This window comes from Eleginops maclovinus, chromosome 5 (genome assembly GCF_036324505.1).
Source record: "Eleginops maclovinus isolate JMC-PN-2008 ecotype Puerto Natales chromosome 5, JC_Emac_rtc_rv5, whole genome shotgun sequence".
Lineage (NCBI taxonomy): Eukaryota > Metazoa > Chordata > Actinopteri > Perciformes > Eleginopidae > Eleginops > Eleginops maclovinus.
Window position 1 is genome coordinate 16,828,497 of NC_086353.1, and position 7,699 is coordinate 16,836,195.

Below are 7,699 nucleotides of genomic sequence, written 5' to 3' on the forward strand. Positions count from 1 at the left end.
TGAGTCTCTCTCCTCTGTGTGAGCCGGAGCGACACTCCCTCTCTTTATAGCACGCACGCTGCAAAAAGTGTCTCACTGCGGGGGTCACGGTGCGTTCACTGAGTGACAACAGACATGTGTGTCTGATATCAACACTAATAATCATAATGCCGGAAGCCTTCAGTAGGTAAAGAATTATATGATAAAAAACGGCACAAGAAACTGAATAAGAAAAAAATACATTTAATTAATACATACACATGGACATAGACACAATAGGACAAAATAGCCTACAACTTCATGTGTTCCAAAAATATGAAATAAATTAGCTTTTTTATTAATATCGTTTTTAACTATACTTATACACATAATACATTAACACATAATACATCAGCACATATAATAACAAATGCCATAATTGGGATGATAAAAAAAAAAATTGCTTTGTAATCATTTCTACTTATTTCGCCATTGTTCAGTTAAGTGGAAGTTTCTGAAGTGGTTTTTGTTATAATGGTTTGCATGAAAGTCTTTCTGTTATTGTGTTTCTATTCTTCTGCCATTGTCAATTATTATTTAAACACACAGACTTTAAGTGATCAAATAATAAAAGGTGGTCTTATTGTGATCATGGCCAATTATCTAGTCACAGAGGCACATAAACATGCTTTCATTTATGATAATATTAATAATTAAATAAAGTGCAATACAAATACATAGGCAAAACACATTGACGATGCAGTAGTTAAGTTATGTATGACAGTGCTTTAGAGAAATGAATCATTTATAGGCTACAGCAATTTTTTTTATCCATCCATCAATCTTCTCCCGCTTTTCCGTCAGGGTCGCCTAGAGGTAACAGCTCCAGCAGAGAGCCCCAAACTTTCCTTTCCCTGGCCACATCAACCAGCTCTGACTGGGGGATTCCAAGGCGCTCCCAGGCCAGCGAAGAGATATAATCCCTCCACCTGGTCCTAGGTCTACCCCTCAGTCTCTTCCCAGCTGGATGTGCCTGGAACACCTCCCTAGGGAGGCGCCCAGGTGGCATCCTCACTAGGTGCCCGAACCACCTCAACTGGCTCCTTTCAACGCGAAGGAGCAGCGGTTCTACTCCAAGTCCCTCCCGGATGACTGAACTTCTCACCTTATCCCTAAGGGAGATGCCAGCCACCCTGCGGAGAAATTTCGGCCGCTTGTATCCGCGATCTCGTTCTTTCGGTCATGACCCATCCTTCATGACCATAGGTGAGTGTAGGAACGAAGATGGCCCGGTAGACAGAGAGCTTTGCCTTCTGACTCAGCTCCCTTTTCATCACAACGGTGCGGTAAAGCGACTGCAGTACCGCTCCCGCTGCTCCGATTCTCCAGCCCATCTCACGCTCCATTGTTCCCTCACTCGAGAACAAGACCCCGAGATACTTGAACTCCTTCACTTGGGGTAAGGCTTCATTCCCTACCTGGAGTGGACAGTCCATCGGTTTCCTGCTGAGAACCATGGCCTCAGATTTGGAGGTGCTGATCGTCAACCCAGCCGCTTCACACTCGGCCGCGAACCGATCCAGTGAGTGCTGAAGGTCACAGACCGATGAAGCCATTAGGACCACATCATCTGCAAAAAGCAGTGGTGCAATCCTTAGCCCACCGAACTGCAGACCCCCTCCCCCACGACTACGCCTAGAAATCCTGTCCATGAATATCACGAACAGGATTGGTGACAAAGCGCAGCCCTGGCGGAGGCCAACCCTCACCGGAAATCGGTCCGACGTGCTACCGAGGACCCGGACACAGCTCTCGCTTTGAGAGTACAGAGATTGGATGGCCTGAGTAGAGACCCCCTCACCCCATACTCCCGCAGCACCTCCTACAGTATCTCCCTGGGAACCCGGTCATACGCCTTCTCCAAATCCACAAAGCACATGTAGACCAGATGAGCGTACTCCCAGGCCCCCTCCAGGATCTTTCCGAGAGTGAAAAGCTGGTCCGTTGTTCCATGACCAGGACGAAAACCGCATTGTTCCTTTTCAATCTGAGGTTCGACAATCAGTCGGACCCTCCTTTCCAGCACCTTAGAGTAAACTTTCCCGGGGAGGCTGAGTAATGTGATGCCTCTCTAATTGGCACACACCCTCTGGTCCCCCTTTTTAAAAAGAGGAACCACCACCCCGGTCTGCCACTCCTTCGTTACTGTTTCCGACTTCCACGCAATGTTGATGAGACGTGTCAACCATGACCCTCAACACCCAGAGCCTTCAGCATTTCTGGGCGGATCTCATCCACCCCCGGGGCTTTGCCACTGTGGAGCTGTTTGACTATCTCAGTGACTTCCCCCGTGAGATTGGAGTTGATCCCCCTTCATACTCCAGCTCCGCCTCTAACATAGGGGGCGGAGTTGTCGGATTCAGGAGTTCCTCAAAGTGTTCCTTCCACCGCCCTAACACACTATCAGTTGAGGTCAACAGCGTCCCATCCTTACTGTACACAGCTTGGATGGTTCCCTGTTTCCCCCTCCTGAGGTGTTGGATGGTTTTCCAGAACAACTTTGATGCCGACCGAAAGTCCTTCTCCATGGCTTCTCCGAACTTCTCCCACACCTGCTGCTTTGCCTCGGCCACTGCTGAGGCTGCTGCCCTTCGGGCCCGTCGATACCTTGCAACTGCGTCAGGAGTACCCAGGGATAACATATCCCGGAAGGCCTCCTTCTTCAGTCGGACGGCTTCCCTGACCACCGGTGTCCACCAGGAGGTTCGAGGGTTACCGCCCCTTGAGGCACCTAAGAGCTTGAGACCACAGCTCCCCGTCGCAGCTTCGGCAATGGAGGCTTTGAACACCGCCCAATCTGGTTCAATGTCCCCAGCCTCCACAGGGATGCCTGAAAAGCTCCGCCGGAGGTGTGAGTTGAAGGCCTCCTGGACTTGGGACTCCTCCAGACGTTCCCAGTTCACCCGCACTACACGTTTGGGTTTACCAGGTCTGTCCAGAGGCTTCCCCCGCCACTCGACCCAACTCACCACCAGATGGCGATCAGTTGACAACTCCGCCTCTCTCTTCACCTGAGTGTCCAAAACATGCGGCCTCAGATCCGATGATACGATTACAAAATCGATCATGGACCTTCTGCCTAGGGTGCTCTGGTACCACGTACACTTATGAGCATCCTTATGTTCGAACATGGTGTTTGTTATGGCCAATCCATGACTAGCACAGAAGTCCAGTAACAAACCACCACTCCGGTTCAGATCAGGGGGGCCGTTCCTCCCAATCATGCCCCTCCAAGTGTCTCCATCATTGCCCACATGTGCGTTGAAGTCTCCCAGCAAGACTAAGGAGTCCCCTTCGGGAGCCCCATACAGGACTTCTTTCAGGGTCTCCAAGAAGGCCGAATACTCTGAACTGCTGTTTGGTGCATAAGCACACACAACAGTCAGAGTTTTCCCCCCCATGACCCGCAGGCGTAGGGAGGCGACCCTCTCGTCCACTGGGGTAAACTCTAACAAAGCGGCACTCAACCGGGGGCTTGTGAGTATCCCCACACCCGCTCGGCGCCTCACACCTTGGGCAACTCCGGAGAAGAATAGAGTCCAGCCCCCCAGTAAGGTTCCAGAGCCGACGCTGTGCGTAGAGGTGAGCCCCACCAGATCCAACTGGTAACGCTCCACCTCCCGCACAAGCTCCGGCTCCTTCCCCCCCAGAGAGGTGACATTCCACGTCCCCAAAGCCAGCTTCTTTCGCCTGAGTCTGGTCCGTCGAGACCCTCTGCTTTCACTGCCACTCTTCTGGCAGCGCACCCGACCCCATCGTTGTTTTTCGTAGGTGGTGGGCCCGCGGGACGGAGAAGCGGAGGTGTTGCCCACGTTGCTTTTTCGGGCTGTGCCCGGCCACCAGACGCTCGCTGACGAGTTCTCCCTCTGGGTCTGGCTCCAGAAGGGGACCGCGGGCTTCCTCCGGGCCGGGTATCCTCGCTTCCAAGTTTGTTTGTCATGGGATCTTTTGAAACAATCTTAGTCTGGCCCCTTACCTGAGACCAATTTGCCATGGGAGACCCTACCGGGAACACAAGGTTCCAGACAACACAGCCCCCAGGTTCATCGGGGCACACAAACCTCTCCACCAAGATAAGGTGCTGGTTCTCTGAAAGGATTTTTTAAATGTATATATTTATTTAGATTTGACAGAGGGTACATTTGTGATGCATTTAGGATAATGGTGAAGTTAACAAAGTTTATTGAAAAAAAATGCATCTTTACTTGTTTTTAATTTAGTTTTCCATAAAAAAATTGTGGTTGAAAACAACTCTGCTAAAATAAAATGAACCAGTCTTTACTTTCTTGTTATGCTTAAACATCTATATTTTTTAATCTAAAACAGTTTACAGTTACTGAAACAGTAAACCCACGTTGACAGTCATATAGAGAACAGACTGTATTTACAGAGTAAAGGGCAGTACCTGCAGGGATGGACATTTCTTTCAGTGCAGCTGCAGACTCCGTTGCTAAGCAGCAGCCAGAGCCACACTACGTGGATGTCAACATCGTTTTATTACTTTGTCCAAACTGAATCTATTTAGCCAAGTTTCACACATCATGTCCAACATGAGGGAATCCCCAAGCTTAGTGAGGAGCAGACTGATTCACAGACCTGTTTGGCCGATGGGGATTTTCAAAGAAACATCTGGCCAAGTGTTTACAGATGTGATTTGGGAGCAGTGATGCATGTAGGTGCAGGCTATTAGTCAGCTTCACTGTACTGAGGAATGAGTACAAAAATATGTTACCCCTTTTTAGGGAGATTTGGAGCTTCCCTCTGTGTGTATTTTGTTAATGTGTGGTCTTAACAACCTCTAAATATGCAGGTTGGACATACCAACAGGAACTAGGGACAATTGTAAAATGTGTGTTTACCTTATGGATTGTATCATTAAAAATGCATTTTATTATGCACCTTGTGTCTTAAGTCTTATGTCTTAGGAACAGCTGAAGATGCATTAGATGACGTTTGTTGAATTCAGAGTAACAATTGGAGTCATATGTAGAATATTGTGTTAGGATATGATAGTAAAGCCAAAGAAAGTCAAGAAAGGAAGAGAGAGGGAATGAAATGCAGCAAAGTAGCAAGCGGGACTTGAACCCGGGCCACTGCGGTTAGGACTGAAGACAACCTGTGTCAGTTAGCTGTTTAATTAGATGGCATTGAGCTGACAATCATGTCCGGGAAAAACAAAATCCATCATATTTACTTTCTCCATGTTCATAAGGTGTGGCATGGGATGGCAGACATGCAACAGTACACTCGTCAAAACAAGTGTTTTTCAGTGGGTGGTTTCATTGGATTAACACTAAGCTATCAAATAAATCTTAAATAAACAAGCAGCAAGATAATGTGTTTACAGAGAATGAACTTGCGAACAAGTATTTAAACTCATAAACAGTTTTACTGGTGATAACAACAACTAATACTTGCCATCCTTATAACAAAATGTTGACTGCAACAATGTCACAAATAATAACCTTGAAATGATAATGTAAAAAACACAAAACTGCAGAAAGTACAGAACATGCAAATACTAAATTGAACACGTATTCCTCTGTTTTTTGTGGATAGAGTACAATGATGGTTATTGATGTTTCATTTCAACAAATAAACAAAAAAGAAACCACACTTCTTCAGATTTCATGCATCAGGGGAATCATCATCATCCAAGCTCTCAGGGTCTTCCTGGAACTGAGGCCCCATCTTACCACAAAAGCTCTCAGTCTCAGTCATACGATTCAATGTGCTGTTTGGGCTCTACTTCTGTGGTGCATTTAAGATCACTCTGGGAGGAGGAAATTCCAGAGGAACTGTGGGAGGAGGACGCGGCGTACACTGCTCGTCATCATCCTGTGCTGGACGTGCTGTACACGACTCAGTGTCGTGCACTCTAGTTCTGTAATGATGTTGAATCATATGTTGCTGTCGAAATTTTTGTGCAGTCACGGTCCAACATTTACAACATTTCAAAAGGTGATTGAATCGTGACTGCTGCAGGTGTTACTGCTGCTTGCTCTGTTTGTGGAAGAATTCTCACAATCTGAGATTCAGAGATGCACTTACTTCTGTTTTGTTCTATTTGTAAAAGCTTTGAATCATTAAATAGTACATTTATGTAATAAACTATATAAACACATCTACTTTTTTATATTTGTATGAGTCTGTGATGTCACATTTACTCTGATGTTTTTTGTTCAATCTCTGTTCAATATTCAATATCCTGTCGTGCTGTAATTATAAAGTTGCTTTTAAATTGATTTCATGAATAACACAAAGAATAGAGTCTGCTTTTTAGATGTTGAGTGCAATTTCTGCTTCCTCTTTGGAAACTCTTTCTTTAATAGGTCCTTTCTTTCAAAATAATTCCCTGGAAAGAACTACTGGTAAGTATCTTATTGTTGATTATACAGTCAATAAGGATATGTTCAGCAGAGACTTTCCCACACATTTATGAATACATTTATCTTTTCCAATTAACTGACAATAAATACTAGTTTTCTTTACCAGTTAAAAATGCAATAACGGTCAATTAAATTGTTTTTCTTTCAATAAAATGCATACGTGTGTGTGTTTGTGTGTGTGTGTGTGTGTGTGTGTGTGTGTGTGTGTGTGTGTGTGTGTGTGTGTGTGTGTGTGTGTGTGAGAGAGAGCGAGAGAGAGCGAGAGAGAGAGAGAGAGAGAGAAAGAGAGAGAGAGAGAGAGAGAGAGAGAGAGAGAGAGAAAGAGAGAGAGAGAGAGAGAGAGAGAGAGAGAGAGAAAGAGAGAGAGAGCGTGACTGACCCCGTTCTCCCCGACTGATGGACTTTTAAAATCTGTATATATTGACTCCTATTACATTTGGCATGCAATAATAGACTAATTGATTATATGGAGAAAAAACTATGTGAAATGTGTGAGGCTTTTAACGGGGATTTAGTGAATATGCAAAGCGCCCACCTGTGAGACAGTGTTCATTGAATCGTCTTGATAATCCCGCCTTTCCAGGCTGTGAAGAGTGTTTTTGGCTAAACAGCACTTTGTCGTGGCGCGGTCGCTGCATGAGGGTGCAGAGGAAGCGCAAGGATACAGTGACACCTGTCGTCTCCTGCAAGAGCCTCCCAGTACTAGGAGGTTAAAAACAAATACTCTTTACAGGTGTATGAACATTTAGAGGATGAAGAATTTGAGGTTACTGCTCTCAGGGTTTTTCTATTTTAACTCACCCATCTTTGTTTTTACTGAACATTTCACTTAGGTGACAAAGGTGGAAAAACAGGTGGGGAGATTAATCATAGCTGTACACAGTTAAGGGACACAATTTCAGAATACAGAAATTCGGTTCTATGGCAGTATTATAATGTTAATTCAGACTGATGTAGTGGGGAAAGTTCTCAGTATTAGAGAACGGCACGGCTCAATATTTAGTCTTTAAGTCACCAGCAGGGGGAAGTGTTGCACTGGATCATAGACACCAGCTCAGTCCAGCCACTTAAATAAAAACTAACAGAATAAATAAACTCTGTGTCCCACTTCTCTTGAAATATTTGTGCGATATAAAGTTAAAACATGGTGTGGAACAGGATTATTGACAGAAAGAGTTCACTGCTGTATGATGTATGACCAGGTTGGAAAAGAGGAGCCGCATTAAACAGGACAAGCAGGACACACCTATTATTGTTGGATTATTGCACTTTTTTATTTTAAACTAATATTG